Source organism: Sorex araneus, chromosome 2 (genome assembly GCF_027595985.1).
Source record: "Sorex araneus isolate mSorAra2 chromosome 2, mSorAra2.pri, whole genome shotgun sequence".
Taxonomy (NCBI): domain Eukaryota; kingdom Metazoa; phylum Chordata; class Mammalia; order Eulipotyphla; family Soricidae; genus Sorex; species Sorex araneus.
Window position 1 is genome coordinate 268,500,421 of NC_073303.1, and position 21,204 is coordinate 268,521,624.

Genomic DNA, 21,204 nt, shown 5'->3' on the forward strand with positions numbered 1-21,204 from the left:
TCTGTTCTAGGGCACTCGGGTTTTTTCCAGATTCTGGCTATTGTAAACAGTGCTGCAATGAACATATAAGTGCAGATGTCATTTCGACTATACTTTTTGGCTTTTCTGGGATATATTCCCAGCAGTGGTATTGCTGGGTCAAATGAGAGCCCTTAAAGTTTGAAGGACATTCCCTTAAATGACCCAATTTCCTTTCACGTAACTGGTTTACTCAGAAAGCAGGCATCCTGCAGCCAGAGCATGGGGCCACTCGGGACTCCGAGTAAGAGTCTCAGTAGTACAGAGGGGTCATCCACCAGGCGATTCATCTCGAGATCATCGTGACACCGTGAAAGCACAACTGACGAATGTTTCATTTTGAGGGGCTGAATTTTCTGAAATGCACAGAGGTGCCAACGGGGCACTCACAACTGACTAAGTCATTTCTCCAGGCTTCTTCTATCTCACTTGAGACCCTTTCTTCCCAATAAAAATAAGATCTTTAATCTTGAGTGAAATTTAAAAAAATAGATATTCGTGCACATTGTGGCGGCTGGCCTACGGCTTCTCATCCTTCTCAGAGACTGCGATGTCATGAAAACTCCAGCTAGGGCTCTCCGCTCTGGCCTCGGCACAGAGCTCCCGAAACCCTGCTGATTGCCCAAGAGGTAAAACACGAACCCCACTGCAACAATTCTAGTCTCCCATTCACATGTTCTCCCTGGTTCCCAGCCCCGAGTTCCTCACTGCTGTGGAGTGTTCTGGGTGAGAGGAATTGCTTTTGCTCCACTGAGGTTATTCTCACTGGACTCCGTGTGAGTTCAGAGGGGAAGCAAGTCACTAGATAAGCCAGGAAAGGGAGAATGTCTAGGAATTAGCGATTGACCACGCCCATGTGATAAAGTCTCATGGAAACCCCGATAGAAGAGGGTTTGGAGAACTTTGAGCGGTGAATGCATCCACACTCCAGGGAGGCATGGCTCCCAGCTTCACGGGTGAAGAAATGCATGTTCTCAGTACCCTTCCAGACTTCACCCGGCCTCTCTTTGTCCGTTCCCTCCTAATAAAGGAGTGAACATGATGTGGCTTTTCCGTAATTCTGTGAGACTTTGTAAAAGGTAGCCCAAGTACAAGAAGAAAGGGTCATGCAAAACCCTCTCTCCCACGGGTGGGTCTGAAATACAGCTGATGACCTGAGATTTGCAGTTGAAATCCAAGTGGGCACAGTCATTTACCTCTCCCAGTTCTAGAGGCTGAGAAGTCTGATTCACGTGCCGGCATTGTCGGGGGAGGATTTCTTCCCGCCCGATTCAGCCAGCTTCTTGCTGTGCCCTCCCGTGGGAGAAGGAGTGAGGAAGCCCTCTGGGTTCTCTTCACCAATTCACAGGGGATCCGGTTGGTACCAGAAGGGTTAAGATTTTACCAAAGGCTAGATTAAAGAGGTGCAAGAAGTAAACCTATTGAGTATACTTTGGGGGTGCAGCAGGCAAGACTACAGAGATCTGGGGTAGGGACTGGAGGCATAATATAACCTGAGAGAAGAGGATGTTTCTTGCAGGGGGTATTGCAATGAATTTGCAACCCAGTTTTAACGATTTTGTAGCTCATTTTCCTGATGTGTTTTTCCACAGTAGGCAATGTTCCTTCCTGCCCGGAGTAGTAAGATGTTCTGAGAACAGGATGTGCCTGTGGTCAGCGAGTACACCATTCGGCTCCAATTATTATTCCATAGCCCGTAGTATTTCCTCCTCCTCAGAGGCAGTGATGAAAAATCTCAAGAGGGGGAGGGTGGCCAGGCTCCCGAAGCTCGTTCCATTTGATTATGACCACGGAGCTCTCTCTGCCCAAAGCGTTGCTTGTTGTGGTGGGAGGCAGCCCTACAAAAGGGTTGGGTTTGTAGGTCTCAATTGTTGGTTAGCTGAGCCACGCCTGTAGGTTGAGGGTTTGGAGATGAGCGGAAACACACCTTGTTTGGGTTAAGGAGACATGGAGTGAATGTCAGGTTCACTGCTTGGTAAGGCTTGGACACAGGACACGAGGGATGGAGAAAGAACTTCCAGTTCTTGGAAATGATTCCCAGTCTTATAATCCAAAAGACAGGCTTGGGGGCCACAAATGATAAAATATAACAGGCCAGAGGTGATGCCAAGAGGGAGGACAAGGATAATAAAAAGGTAGTGAAATTGTTAGTCGAATCATTACCTGGCAGTTTGGTGAAACACATATGGGAGGTCATTTACCGACTGACAAGTATAGCTTGGGTGATGGTTCTCTTGCTTGGACCAGAGGGACCTGAAAGGGGTTTTATTCTTGACAGAGGAATCTCCCAGGATGTCCTTGAAGCTTAACTGTATGGGTGGTGTTGTCAGGAGAACTTGATGTGCTACAATCTAGGCAGGTTGTAAAAGAATTTTATCCTAGGAACTTTCTTTCTTTCTTTCTTTCTTTCTTTCTTTCTTTCTTTCTTTCTTTCTTTCTTTCTTTCTTTCTTTCTTTCTTTCTTTCTTTCTTTCTTTCTTTCTTTCTTTCTTTCTTTCTTTCTTTCCTTCCTTCCTTCCTTCCTTCCTTCCTCCCTCCCTCCCTCCCTCCCTCCCTCCCTCCCTCCCTCCCTCTCCTCTCTCTCTCTCTCTCTCTCTCTCTCTCTCTCTTTCTTTCTTTCTTTCTTTCTTTCTTTCTTTCTTTCTTTCTTTCTTTCTTTCTTTCTTTCTTTCTTTCTTTCTTGAATCCAACTGCCTGGTGAGGTTAAGGACAAGAGTCTAGCTTAAGAATAGCTGTTGGCATTATAATGTAAGTCATTTATGGTCTTTCCAAGAGTTGTCATATATTGTTTTAAGTAATTGTATTCTGTATCTGTAGTGAGATTGGTTGTCATAGAGTCCAAAAGGGCAACATTTTAGGAATTAACCTGGCCCTGAGGAAACAGATAGGTAGCTGGAAAATACATGATTGCTGAGTTTTACATGTTAATTTGCTCAGGTGCCTTTGAATTGTTTGGTGAGATCTTTGTGCCTTACCTGAAGACCAGGGATACCAAGTAGTATAAAAGTGATACTGGGTTTGTAGGATTTTACTAATAGTTTGTGTGGTACTGGGGACAAGTCCAGCTATCATCTGATTGTCAGAATTGAGGCAGTCTGACTCAAGGGATTATGTGATCTTTACGGGTGTGGCTACATCAAAGGATTTTTCTGTTTTAGGGAAAAGGCCTCAATCCATGCTGTAAAGTCCTTTACACAAACCAAAAGAAAGTTGAAAAAGTTGAAAAACCCTTGCAGGGCTGGAGTGATAGCACAGCAGGGAGGGTGTTTGCCTTGCACGCAGCCAACCTGGGTTCAATCCTTGGCATCCCATATGACAGCCCATGCCGCCCCCCCACCCCCGGCCCAGCACCGCCAGGAGTAATTCCTGAGTGCAGAGCCAGGAGTTGCCCCTTCATTCATCAGTTGGTAGTTAACAGCTGCCTCATGTCAGGCCTGGTGGAAGGCAGGGGATCATGTGATCTCGGTCTGGACTGCCAGCTTGCAGATCTCAGTTGGCTAGCAACTGGGGCCAGGTATCGTCTCTTGGGGTGACTATGTGGATGCCAGGCTACTAATTTATCAGCATGGTGATGGGCTTGATGCACCATATAATTTCTCTCCTCTAATCAACAGCTGGGGATGAGAACAAAATGAAACCCTGACGGGGGAGATCAAAGAAGCCGTGGCATGGCTCTGACACCGATAAACTGAGCCCAGGAGGGCATGGAACGGACACAGAGAGCTCCGCCATCCCCATTAGTGAGCTCCTGGAGGGGAGGTAGGGGAAACTGAGCCTCAAGGACGTGCCCTCTCTTCTCAAGCCTTGGGGAATGAAGAGGAAGGTACCCTGGACAGAGGCCTGCAATGTTGTTTGGGTCCTGTAGTGCACACTTAGGGCCAGGCACTGGAAAGGGAGGGGGAAGGGCGGGGTCCTCAGACAGCTCACCAAGTGCCGTGTCTGGTCAGTTCCGTCAGGGTATAACAATTCACCAAAAGCTGGAGTGGAGACAAATAAGAAACAGATTTATTGAGTACAAGAGCTCAGAGGGAGGCTGAAGAGAGCCATCGGCACCAGGGGCAGGCACTGGGGGCTTGGGGACATTGCTTGCAGGAGGTTTTGTAACTATTATGTAGCACGGTTATATATATATATATATATATATATATATATATATATATATATATATATTAACAAGTTCTCAGCACAGTTTCCTGATTGATTTTTCACAGTGTTGAAAGCAGTAAGACATTCTGAGAACAGGATGTGCCCGGGGTCATCCAACCTGAACTATTCTGCTCAAAATATTCTGTAACCCACAGTGCCCACGGCACGGTCATCACCCAGCCAACACCCTGGGCATTAGGTTTCCGCGTGCGAATGTCGGAGGAGCACGGTCTTCAGTAAGTGTTACCCACATCGAGACACTATTCACATTTTCGTATTTTATTTCTGATTATGTTTTTCTACATTAAGTGTTGCACACGTGAGCACACGTTTCCGGAAAGACAAATGTTACCTAATATCAAGGCCCAGTGAATGCTCAGAACCTGGACTTTCAGGTTGCTTTCAAGCATGGAAAATTTCAAGACGTACGTAAAAGGAGTCACAACAGCATAATGGAGCTTTTACCTTCTGCTTTTTTTTTTTTTTCAGGATCAATCTTGTTTCTCCTAAGATTCTTTAACTGTTTCCTCCTTCCTGTATTATTTTGAAACAAATCCTATAAACTAACATGCTTTTAAAAAGGGTTTCTCTTTTTACGACACATTCCATCGAGCATTATTCCTAGTATGTATCACTGTAGCACTGTCTTCTCATTGTTCATCTATTTGTTCTAGCGGGCACCAGTAACTTCTCCATTGTGAGACTTGTTGTTACTGTTTTTGGCATATTCAATATTCCATGGGTAGCTTGCTGGGTTCTCCAAGAGGGATGGAGGAATCGAACCCGGGTCAGCTATGTGCAAAGCAAAAACCCTACCTGCTGTGCTATCGCTCCAGCCATTCCTAGTATAATTTTAAAAATTCCTTTCCTTTTGTTTTTATTTTGGGGAACTGTACCTGGTAGTTCTCAGCAGTTACTCATGGAACAGTGTTCAGGGATTATTTCTGGTAGAACTCAGCTGACTGTATGTGGTTTTGGAGATCAAATTTGGGTCAGCCAAATGCAAGGCAAGTACCTTACCCACTGTATTATCTTTCTAGCTTGTCAAAATATGTTACTTTAAAAGCAATCCAGTGTCCTGTTTCCAAACATCTCACAAATACCATGGTTTTCTTTATTCGAATTTTTATGTGAATTTAAGTGATTTAAGTCAGGTGCACACATTACAGTTGATATGATTTTAGACTTCTCAACCCTTGGGTTTCATATATACTTTTCTCTATTTCATTCCTCTGTGATTTATTTGTTAAGAAAACCTTAACAAACTACCCCATACTTTTTTTTTATAACAAGTTAAATATTTTTGTTTGTTTTTGTTTGGGGGGCCACATGTGACAGTGCTCAGGCCTGACTCCTGGCTCTGTGCTCTGGGATCACTCTTGGCAGGCTCAGAGCACCATATGGTGTAGGATAACATAGATTCAGGTAGTTTAGGTTTATTGGGTTACTCCCATTACAGTGCTCCTATTCCTCTTTGTTTATTTGTAGCTTCTTTCTTAGTGTTCTGTTGACTTGTAAATATTGTTTTTCTCTTCTCCTTGAGTCCTTTGCATAGTTTATTCAGAGCAAGTCCTTTTTGTATGGACACAGGAAGACCTAGCAAATGTTATGCTTTTGTAACCTGGGAGTCATTTGACTCTACATGATATTTTCCTCCAGGGCATCTGTTCTCTTGACCTAAGCCTCAGCTGCCCTTACTTCCTAGCACCCCCAAAGCACGGTCCCGACGTGGGACAAGAAGGACCCAGGGCAAGCGGTGAGTTGTGTGCTACCCTGGCATTGAGATGGGCCTGGCCAAAGGGCCTAATGCTTAACTATAAGTTAAGAGCTTGGTCATGGACAAATGCTGTCATGATCCAAACAGTGATAACTAGATTTGGACCCTGCTAGGGTGAGGGATGATTAATCTGGCCTGAGTGCTGTGGTCTGAGCCTGTGGCAAGATGTTGCCAGGAGAGCTGCCTTGCAAGCCTCAATGTATCCCTTGCTATGTCCATACAAAAATAACTAGTATTAAGATGTTAATAAGTTCCTGGACTAAGGAAAAGAAAAAAACCTTAAGAGTGAGGAAGGGCTTTGGAGTGCCCTGCCCTCAGAAAGGGCTTTCTTATGATCATTTTGCTACCTGGCTGGATGTAGCCTTGAGGGCAAGGTGGGAGAGACAAAGAGGAGGAGAGATGAGAGAAGCCAGAAAGAAGCGGCAGTAGATCCAGAGAGAGGCCGGAGCTGGGAGTGCGGGAGATGAGAAAGATGAAAGATTGAGTAAATGGTAACTAATCAGCAACCAGCTTGGTCCTCGTTCTTCCTTCGCCTGTCCTTGACCACCGGCCGTCCCGATCCAGTCTACACACTGTGGTTCCAGGGCACCGAACGCGAGCGGTGAGACAGAGCCGCGCGGAGAGCCCGCGAGTGCGCTCGCCCCTCAGCGAGCCTTAGTTTTTTACAATATGGGATGGCATGGCAGGAATCAAACCTGGGTTGACTGCATGCATGAAAAGCACCCTCCCTGCTGCACTACTGCTCTTGCCCAGAGGTTAAAATATTTTTTTTTTTTGCTTTTTGGGTCACACCTGGTGATGCACAGGGATTACTCCTGGCTGTGCACTCAGGAACCAACCCTGGTGGTGCTCAGGGGACCATATGGAATGCTGGGATTTGAACCCAGGTCGGCTGCGTGCAAGGCAAACACCCTCCCCGCTGTGCTATCACTCCAGCCCCCAGAGGTTAAAATATTTTTTAAGTTAATTCTGATGCAAAAAAAAAATAGCCTCAGAACTTAAAACTCTGTCTGATCTCACATGAAAAGGAAAGGAATTAGAATTGTCACGGACAGGTCCTGAAGGATAACTTTTGAATATTAAAGACTCATTGACATTAAAACCATATTCATATGATCATGAAATTTCAAACAAAAATGCATGAACTTTTTCGAGAATTTATTTCAAGGAAGAGCCTAATTTCTGAGTGGCTTTTAGGACTCTGATTTGCTCTGCATTTGCTGGACTACTAAATACCTCTCTGAAGTTGCTTCATAAGAGTAAAGAATGCCCTGAGCTTAAAGCCAGCAATAGGCAGAACTTATTGTTCTTTTTTTTTTTTTTCAGGGTGGGGTGGAAAACATCCCTGAAGATAAGCAAAGCGGATGCAAGCAAATGCAGTTCCCAGTGCATGGGCACAAACAGGGCACCCGGCCCTGAGCTCTTGTTCTATCTGTCCTTCCTCCCTCAGGTGCAGGGAACTGAGAAAAGGTGTGCAGTCCTCACATTTACATTTAATTTACATTTAAACAGCCTTACACTTAACCCCCTTTGCTTTGACCCGCCCACACCACGTGGTCCCCTGAGCACTGCTGGATGCAGCCCTGAGTACCTCTAGAGGAGCTGGGGAATCCCTGGACCATGGGCCACAGCACTATCACACCCTGGGGCCTCACGCTGAGCCCAGGAGGGGCCCTGGGGCCTCCTGAGCACTGCTTGGGAGCCCCCTCCTTGCTCCCCCCTAGCTAACTGAAAGCCGAGTCTTGGGAAAGGTTTGTTCCCAGGAGTCCTTTCACGTTCCCCGGCAGAGCCACGGTTGGTGGCCTCCAGCTGGCCGACGTGGCCCCGCGGCCCCTCACAGAGCTTTGGACAGTTCCCAAGGCAGCAAACAGAAACTGCAGTCGATTCATTTTATTTTCATGAGCCACCGCTTGCTGGGGTCATTAGGGGAGTTGACCACTAGTTCGGTCAGTTGGTTTACTTCAAGGGCTCACAAGTACACTCAGGGGCCTTGGGGGTCTCTCAGGGTGGCACTTGGCTGTCTGGGAGGCACAGGCAGAGTGAGAGCCGGAGAGTGCAGGTGACTCTGAAGGGCTGGGGGCTTGGAGGGCTGCATCCGGCGCTGCTCTGGGCTGCACAGCAGGGACCCCTGACCCCGAGTGCACTCCTTGGCCCCTGGGTTTCTACTGTGATTCCTGGACTCACTCCCTGGGTGGCCTGTGGCCTAGCCAGGCCTATGTGTTTGTGGGATATAGAGCCACCCCACGGGGCATATGTGAGTCCATTGGTTATCTGCTCTTTAGTTGGGAAAACGGTCAAATCCCTTGCTAAATATTGCTTCTAACTTTTGGAAACTCTGTATCAATATATATTATTTTCTGGTTTGATCATTTCCACAATACTCTGAGAAAAAGGAATAATTAACAAAGGTATGAATATCTGACGTGTCTCAACTAATACGGACATTACGGGGGGGTGGGGGAGAGAGAGAGAGAGAGAGAGAGAGAGAGAGAGAGAGAGAGAGAGAGAGAGAGAGAGAGAGAGAGAGAGAGAGAGAGAGAGAGAGAGAGAGAGAGAAACTCCAGTTTCCTGGTGTTATAGGGGCACCACCCATTATGTTGCCTTGTTTTGGGTCCACACCTGGTGATGCTCAGGGTTGCTCTTGGCTTGGCATTTAGGCATCACTCCTGTCTGTGCTTGGGGACCACATGGGATGCGGAGGACTCGGTTGGTGGCACAAGGCAAGAAGAGCCTTACCTGCTGTACTATTGTTCGGGCCCCATGGCCTTTGGAGAAATATTGGAGATAATTAGAAATCAATATGTGTTACATTAAAAAATACTTACTGGATAAAATGACTGGTTTTAGACTGTCATTTTTAAAGTGCAGAGACAGGTAGTGTGAAAAACCCTTTGCCCTTTGGGCCATTGGAACACAAAGCCTGGACTCGGAAGTGAATTTTGATGGGCATAAGAATATTAGTGTCGTGAGGCCATCTGGCACCCTACCCAGAGCCAGCCGCAAGATTCTTAGTTTCCCTCCAGAAATATCAGGACCTGTCCTACCACCAGCAACTGGGAGATGTGCTTATGACAGGAAGAAGTCTGAGGCCAGGCCCCAGCCCATTGACGTTCTCGGGAAAGATGACTTCCACCTCCAGCCCTCCCGCCCCCAGTTCCTACTGCTCCTTCCGTTTCAGATCTTTACTCGGTGACGCCAGTGCTCTTGGGATAATGGAACTGTGAGAAGTCATGGCTCTCCCACCTCCAAAAAGTGTTTCCAGCTGGAAAAGAAACCCGAAGGGCTGTGACCCCCTTCCCCCTGGGTTGCGGGAGGCCAGGGAGGGTTGAGGCTGTGGGGGAGGCAGGTGGGGTAGCCAGGCCGCTCCTAGCATCCTTGCTCGAGACTCAGTGGGACACTGCGCGAGCTGGATCCCGGGAGGGACAAACGTCATGGCCGTGGCTTCCTAGGATGTAGAATGCTTGGCGAAAGGAGGGCTCCGAGGCTCGGGGATGGGTAAAGCACCCCATTAGAGAAAATAAAGGAGTAAAAGAAGGCACTCAGAAACCCAGGTTCCACGTGTGTGTGTGTGTGTGTGTGTGTGTGTGTGTGTGTGTGTGTGTTGGGGGAGTCCAGGATTGCACCTCCCTGTGCCCTGTTCTCAGGCCCTGTTCCCGCTCTGGAGTCACAGGCTGACTCTCTCCCCTGAAGTCCCAAAGCAGCAGCAGGGCCAGAGGTGCAGCCACTGGACGACCACAGGGCAGCCTGTTGGAAATGGTCCGAGCTCTCGATTTGGAATTTACACGCAGGAGAAGGCCTGGAAACAGCGTCTCCTGCGGGGTTCTTGCACACACCCTAGATGTTGGTGTGTTCAGTCTGATCTAGGGGGCTGGGGTGATGTATAGCGGGCAGGGCCAGCCCGGGTCCAATCCTCCCCATTCCGTATGGTCCCTGGAGCACCACCACAAGGGGGACCCGAATACAGGGCCAGGAGTAACCTCAGAGCATGGCTGGGTATGGGCCACCCCCCACCCTGAAGAAAAACAAAGAACCCCCCCAAAATATGATTTAGTCTATTTTTTGAAAATGAGATTGTTGACAATAAACTGGATTAAATGTAAAAAAAAAAAGAAAAGATGAAAACTTGCATTTGAAATAAGGAACACAATAAATAAAACCAGTGGAGGTTTAGAAAGAAACCCACATACACCCTGAAAGAACAGGAAGGGCTCTATTCCCTTGGAAGGATCAAAACAGTAAGCCACTGAAGGGCTCAGTTTGGTCCAGAGAGTAACAATGAGGGATTTTTAAAGAATGAATTGAGATTTTAAGTTTTAGAACATTGATCTGTTTGTGATGCTCAGGCTGTCATACCTCAGGCAATGGCAGTCCCGATTAGATTGGTGGTGGGACCAAGCTCCTGCTTTCATTCTTCATCCCAAAATATCATGGTCTTCCTACCCAGTACAGCTCCCTAACCCAGCCTGCACAGTTATTCCCTTTGCTCTCAGTGCCATAGTTTTAAGATTAAAATAAAAGTCTAGTACCAATGATACCATTAGAATGAATTCCATTTTTGGGTATTTCCTTTTGCTTTTGAATTTCATAACTGTAACATTTTGTAGTTAAATTGCTCTTATCTTGTAGTTCTGTCGCATCTGTGTGGCTATATCACTATGTCATGGATGGTTTTACCTTTATTGTTTTCACTAGCTTTTATTTTGAGGTCTTTGGCCCATGATCTGCTGAAAATCGAAATTCTTCAGAGTAGGAGGCCCTCAGCTCCTAATATCTTCTTGGTGTCAGTTGTCAACTAGGAGAGAGAAGTTGGCGCTCTTTGAAATAAAATAAAAAGCAAGATAGTCCATCTTTGAAAATCTGTACATCATCTATAATAACAATAGCATACCTGATGAAACAAATTATAACTCTACATACACTGTGGACTAATAATAAAACAAATATTATATGAATATAATTGTATAGGTTTGAGTATGTCAGACTCCACCACTTCTGTCTTTGGTAAAGTAAGTGTTTAAATGTGGCTAAATCATCTCCTGATCTTTCAAGCTTTTAAATTTAGTTAAGATTTTCTGAGCTGCAATCTGTTTTTCATTTTGTAACACAAAAGATCTCTTCATAACTTACCAGGCTGCTGGGTTCTACTTTGAGGGTAAGATAAGCTAAAGCTGATACTGTGATACATAGATGTCTAGAGATCGGTGCATTTTATATAGTTAGTTATAGACCTAGTTTTTGACAATGCGATGGTTCAGAAAATGCAGGATGACTCGGAATTGGATTTTTGAACTGAGTGGAAGCCCAACCTTCATTTGTGGTCCTGCTGTGTGAATTTACTTTATCACTTCCAAAATCCAACCACAAATGTTATGAAACAGCCACAGAGTATACCCCCCCAAAGTGTTATCTATTTAAAACAGAACTGGGAAATATAGAAGATTTTATCTTTGAGATAGGGATTAGAAACTTTTCTAGGGATGCAGATAATTTTTAACTTATCACACAATTTTAAATCCTTTTAGAATGGTATTGGTAAAGAATACCTAGGCTTATAATTATAACACATTTCAACTGCAATTCATTTCAAAAGAAAGAAATGTCATGTTTTACTTGACATTTTGCATGAGGTGTCAGGGCTTTAAGTTTTCATGCAGAAATTAAAATTCTTGCATGGAAACAGTCTGTATCTAAGATTGCCAATTTTGTCTCTCACAGCAATTGCACTTGTAACTACTGAGTACCATATAAAATTGTATTATTTCCAATTAATGCAAACCAATTGAAAATCATTTTTATTATACTGTTAAAGTGCAGTTTGAAATTTGAAGCTGTCAAAGCACTCTACATATGTAGCTACGAACATAATTCCCATATAAATATATAAGGACTCCAAGATATATTTAATCCATTCTTGAGAAAACTAGTAAGAGGCCAACGGGGACCAAAAGACAACTCAAAGGAGAATGTTAAAATAAGAATTGTAGGGGCTGGACAGCACAGCGGGTAGGATGTTTGCCTTGCACACAGCCAACCCGGGTTCGATCCCCGGCATCCCATATGGTCCCCCAAGCACTGCCAGGAGCAATTCCTGAGTACAAAGCCAGGAGTAACCCCTGAGTATCGCTGGGTGTGACCCAAAAAGCAAAAAAAAAAAAATAAATAAAAAAATTATAAATTGTAAAAGGAAAATAGGACAATAAACCTTAATCCTTGAAGTGATTTCTTTTCTACAGGGCAGAAACGATTTACTTCTTTACCCAACTAGAGTCAGTTGCAACATCTCAGCTCTCTATGAGTTAATAACTTTAAGAATTTTGGACCTTAATCATTGGCAAATAGTAAGTCAAATCAAGTCATAATCCTCTTGTTGGCTCCTGGATAAAGAAAGAACACAGTTCTCCATTAGCCTTCTTTCCACCCACTGAAGATTTTTTTCTTTCCCCAAGAGGGTCATGTAACTAAAAGAAAAAAAAAAATCTTCAAATTTATTATAGCTGTTTTTCATACGAAATTAGACAAGATGTGAATATGTTATTGAGAAGCGGGGATCTGGAGCAATAGCATAGTGGGTAGGGCGTTTGCCTTGCACACGGCTGACCTGGATTGAATCCTTGGTACCACATATGGTCCTGAGCCTACCAGGAGTGATGCCCGAGTGCAGAGCCAGGAGTCAGCCTTGAGCGCTGCTGGGTGTGGCCCCAAAACAAAAACAAAAAGAAAAGCTCCAAAGGAGGGAGATAATGAGGTCAACCCTCCCCAGTTTCCTAGAACTTAAGTCTTGGCTATCTGGAGGTTTCAAACTGACATCTGTTATATCCAGCTCCCCGCTTTTAATTCACTTTTCAGGTGCTGGGCTTGAGCTCAGGCCTAATACTAATGACTGGCGGTTGCTGGTCATCGCCAGGCTTAAGACGACTTCTTTTTCGCGGTGCAGACTGTTAGTCAAGTCTAAGAATTCCTTTATGATTTTTCAGCTCCAACTCATCTTTCTCATTGAAAACCCAGCTATAATGTTCAATCACAATGCTCCGAGGTTGGGGCCCCTAAATGCAGGCTCAGTGACGTGACAGAGGGTGTCCGCTGTGCGTTGACTCCCAGCACCGCCTCTCACCTTGGGTCAGCCCAATAGCAGCAGAGGGAGGGGGGGACCCACTGTCTAAGGCCCCTTCACCTTGTGTTATGTTTGATGCTTCTCAGCTGTCTACACTGCACACTGGAGATTGTGTATGGCAGGTGTGTTTGGAGTGATTCTTTCCTGAACAGTCGGCTCTTAAATTTCTTAAGGAAATCTCGACCCCTTTTAAGATTCAACAAGTTCAGGATGAGTTTCTACATACCCAAGCAGGCTTTTATTGATTTTTTTTTGTGTGTCTGGGGGCCACCCCTGTTCAAGGGCTTACTCTGCATTCAGGGTTCGCTCTTGGCAGGACTTGGGAGCCCTGTGGAGTGTCGGGTTTGACCCTCGTTGGGTGCACACAGGTCAAGCACCTTACCCATTGTACTATCTCCCTGACGCCAATCCCTTTTAAACTAATACATTATTTAGAAATTAATGCTTTAGCATAAAAAAGTTGATAAATATTGGACTTGTTTGGACTTCTAGCTCTGCTCTCTTCATTTCTGTTAAGCTGAGACTATCTCTATTCCCTTGTCCCTGGTAATTTAGACTGACCTGGGGAGAACTCAGATACATGGTTATTTTGATATCCTTCCTACTATTTAAAAGGGAGGGAATGGGCCACTGAAGAATTTGTTTCTGAAAAATAGACTTCACCTGGGTATCAGCCTTTGTTCCCTTTACTATCTATGGAGGGGCTAGCCCTGCTATTCTTTCTCTGGGAGATCTCTTGAAGCTTTAGGAACCTAATAGTATTTTGAATATTTAATCTTATATGTGAAGCAATTTAATGGCATTCCTGAATCTTAAAACTACTCAGTAAAGAATGGATAAGAGCTTAGAAACAAAGTATGAGGGCATGGGGTTTGTTTCAAAGGGTCCCTGTTCCCTAAATTTGTCTTGCATCTCTCTCTCAGTGTTAGTTAAGGTTTATAGACTTTCTAGTCATGAGAAGAGAGAGAGAGAGAGAGAGAGAGAGAGAGAGAGAGAGAGAGAGAGAGAGAGAATTAAACAGTCACTTTCTTCTTGAGACTTCTTTCCATAAGTACCTGAATTTATAGGGCCAGAATGGGAATGTCTTTTTATCAGAAATAGAAAAATGCTATTTTCTCTTAGATGTTTCTGGTCGTTATAGTCCTAAGCATCATCATGGGAAGCATGGGAGTCTCTACCCACCAAAAGGCAAGATTGGAGACCCTTGGGTTGAAAGATGACTGGGCTGGTTGAACCTCCCTTCCCTTACTGAGCACCCTTAGAGGTGGATCTCGGAGTGTAAAGCTTTCGCCACGCATGTGTGAAGCACTGAGGTCTATTCCCAGGACTGCTTTTATTTTTATTTATTTATTTATTTATTTATTTATTTTGCTTTTTGGGTCACACCCATCGATGCTCAGGGGTTACTCCTGGCTTTGCACTCAGGAATTACTCCTGGCGGTGCTTGGGGTACCATATGGGATGCCGGGGATCGAACCCGGGTCGGCTGCATGCAAGGCAAATGCCCTACCCGCTGTGCTATCACTCCGGCCCCTGCTTTTATTTTTAAAGGTGGATCTGGCCAACAGATGAATACCTTGACCTTGGGGATCTTTCAGAGGAATATGCAATGTGGTGGGCAGGGAAAGTGAAGGATAGATGGTAGAAACAAACATGGAAGATGAGGTCAGTTGGGATTCTTACCTGATATATCGAGCCCCGTCTCAGTGGGGAACTTGCTTGTGACTTTCTGAACCATCTCCCCTTTCATGGGGTCTGTTCTGTCCCAGGTGCCCCATGTATAGAGCAGAAATGGAAGAGAAAGAGAAGGTGTTTGCCACTTTGTAGGAGGAAATGATGGGATGGTTACTTCGAGGATCCAGAGATTATCACCCAAACCTGCTTTAGCACTCCAGTTTAAGAGCAATTAAAGTCTACATTTTGCAAATGTAGCAGAGAGCCACAAAAAGGGTTAAACATATATCTGAAAAGAGATTCAAATACATGGTTTAAAATCAAAGCCTCAGGCGGTTGGAGCCATAGCATAGCGAGTAGAGCGTTTGCCTTGCACGCAGCCAACCCAGCATCCCATATGGTCCCCTGAGCACCGCCAGGAGTAATTCCTGAGTGCAGAGCCAGGAGTAACCCCTGTGCATTGCCAGGTGTGACTCAAAAAAGCAAAAAAAAAAAAAAAAAAAATCAAAGCCTCGAGGGGCTGGTGGGAACACTGAGAGGGTTGGGGTGTGTGCTCTGCATGCCCCAGGCCTGGGTTTGATCCCTGGTACCCTGCGGTCCCTCAGCACGGCCAGAAACCACTTCCAAGCACTGCGCAGTGCTGGGTGTGGCTCAGAAACAAGAATATAATTAAAAAGTAAATCATGTTTGAAGCCAAACGTGACTGAACTGGTACTTCCGAAACACAAAGAAATCTATCATTTTGAACGGCTTATGCCATAATAATATATTGTGAATGTGTGATTACTTTAGGGTTTTATTCTTGTTGAAGTTTAGGCAACATAGAATCATGTTAACATCTTTAGTTAGGATGTACAAAGTTATTCGCTAACTACCAAAGTGTCTACTGCCTTCTACCACTGTCTTTCTCCCCCAATGTTATTACTGTAGTATGTAATATATTTACAGTAGTGTAACACACGGGCACTGGTGGGGGTCATGGACACTTTGGGGGTGGCAAGATAAGTATATCCACCCAAATCATAAATGTTAAGTATTGTAATATATATAATATATAATATCAAATATAATATAATATAACACATGGCAGCTAAGTATATTATATAACAATTACATAATATATACTATGTAATACTAATATATATTACATGGTATATTATATATAAATATATGTAATATACATGTATATATACATATATGTGTGTATATATATATGTGTATATATACATATATATAGTAGTCAAGGCCAAGAGGCTTCCTGTTAGAGTTGGGGTGCACTGGAAGCCGGGTGGAGGGGCGTTTCTTCATGAGCACCCATTGGCAGCAAGACGGTCAGCCAGGCCCTCTGTGCGGGTGGATAAGAGGATCCTGGGAGACCATGTGGGTTTCTGCATGTGCCACTGTCCACCGATGCAGGACTCGCACTCAGTGTTGAAGGGTGTTGGCTTTGACTATCCTAAGGATTCACTCTGCTGTGGACCTGCCCGAGCAGACCCATGAGTCATCCTGGGGAGCCAGGCCAAGAGCACTTTTTAAGAGTCACATGGAGCTTCCAGGAGCTAAGAGCGCAGGAAGCCTGGGACACCAGAGGGCTGGCTGGCTTCTCGCTGTACCTCAGCCAAGGCGGCCAGGTCTGTGCTTCCCTTAGCCCAGGTAAGACCGTGCTGGGCGCTGTTTATTTCACTCTGTCACTGTCACTGTCATCCCGTTGCCCATCAATTTGTTCGAGCGGGCACCAGTAACGTCTCTCATTGAGAGACTTATTGTAACTGTTTTTGGCATATCCAATATGCACGGGTAGCTTGCCAGGCTCTGCCATTTGGGCTCCATACTCTCAGTAGTTTGCTGGGCTCTCCGAGAGGGGTGGAGGAATCGAACATGGGTCGGCCGCATGAAAGGCAAAAGCCCAACCACTGAGCTATTGACTCATAGGAATTATTTCCCAAACATTTCCTATGCTCAGGATCACATACGCCCATACAAATTTCTATTATGACATCTGGTATTTTGATAGAACAGCAGTAATGGCAATATAAAAGCCCTTTGCTGGGCAGATACCCGGCTGGGGGAGGGGGGGTCACACGAACCTGCCTCTCTGCGCAGATAGACTCAAGCTAATTCACACTTAGATATCAGAAGGTTATACTTTAAGATAATTTGACATCTCAGGCAGTCTAATGTACTGTTATTGAAGTGACATCGCTTTTGGGATTGTGTGTATTTTAGGGGGACAGTTTCATACCTCTTTGTTAAGTGCAGGTTTAAGATACATTAATCAACTCTCACCCAGAATTATCTATCAGATTCCGGTGATATACACAGGACTATACCAGCATGTTTATAAAGCAGAGCTTTCATTTAATAATTTTGCCATTTTCTCCTTTCTTTTACAAGTTCATTGATTTGACTTGGCATCAAGGAGATATTCATAAGGCAAAAACATTATTGCAGAAGATAGTTTTGGGGATAGGAAATCAATCATATGGGACAGGTGAAGAATTTTAAATCTTATTATATCAAAGTCACAATTTTTCTTTGCACAGAATCCTCTTCAAGTGAGTAAGGAGAGGGTGAAGAAAAATGGGTGCGTGGCATATAGATGAATTCTTTCTTTTTCTAAATAAGGAGACTATGAGATTGGAGAAGGCAGCATTGAAAATAGAGAAGCATGAGTTCACAGAATATACCTTCCTGGTTTAAAATATTTTATAAAGGTAAAGCAGAATAAGCACTTTAAAAGAAGTTGAAGTGAAAAAATAATGATACAAAAATAGACCGTCTTGAACCTAAAAAAATAGAGTTTCTATTTTGAAATTGTTTTAGATTTGCAGGAAAAGAATTGTCAACATACTGGAGAGTCCAATATATGCCTTCTTTTCTTGTATTGGGATCACCTTCCACTAGTGCCGTAAGTGTGGTCCATTGTGGTGATGAGTGAGTCTATTTTGTGTCATACTCCCTTCCTTTTGAGGCTGATGTTTTGTTTCCCCTTTTCTTTCTGTTCCAGGTGACTTCACTATTCAGTTGATGGATCTCTATGCTGTAACATTTTCTCAGACTTTTCTCACTTTGGTTGGCCTTGGCCCTTTAGAGTACTACCGTTCAGGTATTTTGTCCCTCAACTTGGATGTATCTGCAGTTTTTGGCATGATTAGACTGGATTGGAGGTTTCGAGGAGGAAGACCACAGCAGTGAAATGCCAATATGGCCATCAGTGTAATCTATGATCAACTCCATTGGTCTTTTGGCGTAGAGTGGCCACATGGCCGAGGCAGTGCTTGTCAGTGTTTCCCGTTGTAAAGTTACTCTTCTGGCACCCCTCCCCATACTGTACTTTCTAGAAGAAAATTATGCCACCATTCACAATCACAACCACAAAATCCCGTTGATCATCGATTTCTTGAGCGGGCTCAGTAATGTCTCCATTCGTCCTATCCCTGAGATTTTAGAAGCCTCTCTCCACCTCGGCCTTCCCAACAATGCCGCATTGGAGGCTCTTTCAGGGTCAGGGGAATGAGACCCAGCTTGTTACTGGCTTTAGCATATGAATACACCATGGGAAGCTTGCGAGGCTGTCCCATGTGGGCAGGAAACTCTCAAAGCTTGCTAGTTTCTCCCAGAGGGAGAAGTAGGTTACTGGGAGCTTGCTTTTAAGTCCCTGGATGTTGGCCATTGATGGGATTACACACACCTGGGTCCCTCTGCCGGTACCTTCATGTGTGAGGCCTGTCCGAACGTGTGGAGAGGGGCCTTGAGCATGGCTGTGGCTAGGTTCCTGTGGTCTTCGGCTGCCGGGAGCTCTGCTTGGGGTGGGGAGGGAAGCTGGAGCCCATCCGCTCCGAGAGGTCCCGGGGAAGACAGCCAGGCTTGCGGGCAAGAGACTCTCTGCCTACATTAAGAACGAGAAATATTATTCTTAATGCCTACATTAAGGATGAGAAATATTATTTATTTATTTTTTGGTGTCAGGTGGGCCTGTGGCCCACATGGGTGGTGCTCAGGGCTGACTCCTGGCTCTCTGCTCAGGGACCACTTCTGGTGATGCTCAGGGGACCATAGATGATACCCGAGAACCCAACTTAGGTTGGCCGTATGCAGGGCAAGCACCTTACCTGCTGTGCTGTCTTTCCCCAGGAAAGAGAATCGTAAAGCTAACAAAGTATCAAAGCAACGTGGAAAGCAGGAACAAACACAGCCAGCAGGCAATGCCTCCGTGCACCATTTCCTGGCTTGTTTTTCACCTATGACTATATTGTGAACATGTTTTCATCCTATAAATGCTTCTGGAACATGATGACAACAGCTGCAGTTATTCGTGGTGCTAATGTACCATCATCCGTTCAGCTGTCCACTGTTGGCTGCACGAATCCGGAGTGCAAACAGCATGGCCAGGGACACTGGGGTGTGGAGCGTAGGACCAGAGGCTCAGTGCAGAATTTGTTCGGAGAATTTGAACTCTCATGAATTTTTATTTTCTCTCTCTTTTGTGTTATCATGCAGGATGGCTACCTGTTTTTTAATTTACTGGTCCCACTTTTGTCCAATGCTCTGCTTTGATGGGAAAACATATAAGGCAACAAGGTCATACGTAGAGTTTCTTAGTCTGTTTCAAGACATCTTAAAAATGCCGAGGCAGGCTATCCTCCCAAATTGTCAGGGAAACTGATTTCCAGCCTGGAGCTAAGTACAGAGAGATGACGTGTGCTCTGGTGCAATGTTCGGCCTCTGAGGACGGGGCCAATGCACTATGTAGGGCAGAGGTTAACTTGGAGATTTTTGTCAGGGAGAGCTGCAAATAATTTCTGCCCCATGCAACAGATAACCCAAGTTTATAATCCCTGGGGCATTAACTTGTTTTAAGTTTAACCCAGCAATCGTAGCCACACATTTTCTTATTAAACTGCTTATGTATACCTGTTTTCAAACAGTCTGGGGACTAATTTTGGCATCTTGCCTTTTCTCTCATTAAATAATGAGTCAAATTACATCTTTAACACATGTTCATTTATTTGCTTGAGAGCAATGATTTGCCTTTTTGAAAATTGTATTTTAGCAATATTATATAATGAAGTTATTTATACTTTCTGCATTACTTTAAGATGCTGAAATGTATTCTGATTATGAGGCTTTAGCAGAATATTATTTGCTTTTGGTGCAATTTTCAGCATAATCTAATAGCATGCCATTATGTGACACATTCTTGTTTAATGAATACTTACTCATTGAAAAACCGTTAACCTGATTATAGTCTTAATCAGAGTTTTTCATTCCCGGGTTCTTTGTGAAAATATGAGTTTAGTATAATTAGAAAATGCAGAGAGAATAAACTCCCCATGCCATGATTTTTAGGGAAATAGTGACAACATGGTTGAATCAGACTTGTAGCCCGGGTTCGACTTTGCAAAGGGAAGCCACATGGTAAGTCGAGGCGGTCACCTGTTTTAGTCCGTACTGTGTTTCCACTCAACTTATCCTGCTGTTTATAGTCTGTGGTTTCCCTTGCTCCACAGCTGCTGTGCGGCTGATTGCATTGAGGTCATGTGACCTGTGAACCATTAAATATTTACTATCCAGTTCCTAAGGAAAAACAAACGTATTGATCTTGGCTTTTTCTAACCTAGGGTGTAGCTTTCCATATGCGTGGCTAACATTCTCTTCTACTTGCCTGACAGGTCCAAGAACTTGAATAGCAAAATACCCCATCATAGCAAGAACTGTTTCTCTGCTCCGCACCAGAAATACTTAGAAAAACCTAGCCCACCGCTAATGTTTTATTGATCAACCTAAATATTCATCGTGTTTATTAAATAAATACACAATGAACTTCTCATTCATGAGCTAGTCTTGGGAAATCAAGCTTTTGAAAAATATTTGCATTATACTGTTGACAATTCGTTCTGAGTCATCAAAGAATTTAATAGGTCAGTCGGGCCAATGATTGTTTGTCTGGGGCAGAAAATGGCTTTGACTGAATTCTTTTGTTATTCTCCATTCCGACACTTTTTGATGAGGGGACAGAAGGTATATCTTTTGGGTAGTATTTATAAAGCTGCATTTAAGTTAAGTGTATTTTCAGTCAAGAGACCAGAGTTTATATTAGTCCAAGAATATAAATGTCTTCATTTATTTCTCCTAGGATAGCCTTTGTTTTTGTGAATGGTAATTTTCAGAAAGAAAAGCCTTCAGTATTGCATAATTAAGACAAGGCAAAAAATATCAAGTCTTTGAAAACGCAGATAATACTGATGGGCGCTTGATTACTTCCTCAAGTCACGGGGCCAAACTGTCTACACTCCTTTCTTCCATTCCTTCTCTTCTTTCAGAATCGTGATTCTGTTGGCTCTTGTCTTTTTCTCTACTCAAACGTTCCCATCCTCAGTTCTGGTCCAGGTGCCATTTCAACCAGTGCTCACCCAGGGTTTTCTGTGGACCAAAGGGCAGAGAGGTGTTTAGAGAAAAAAATAAACAAGAGGATCGA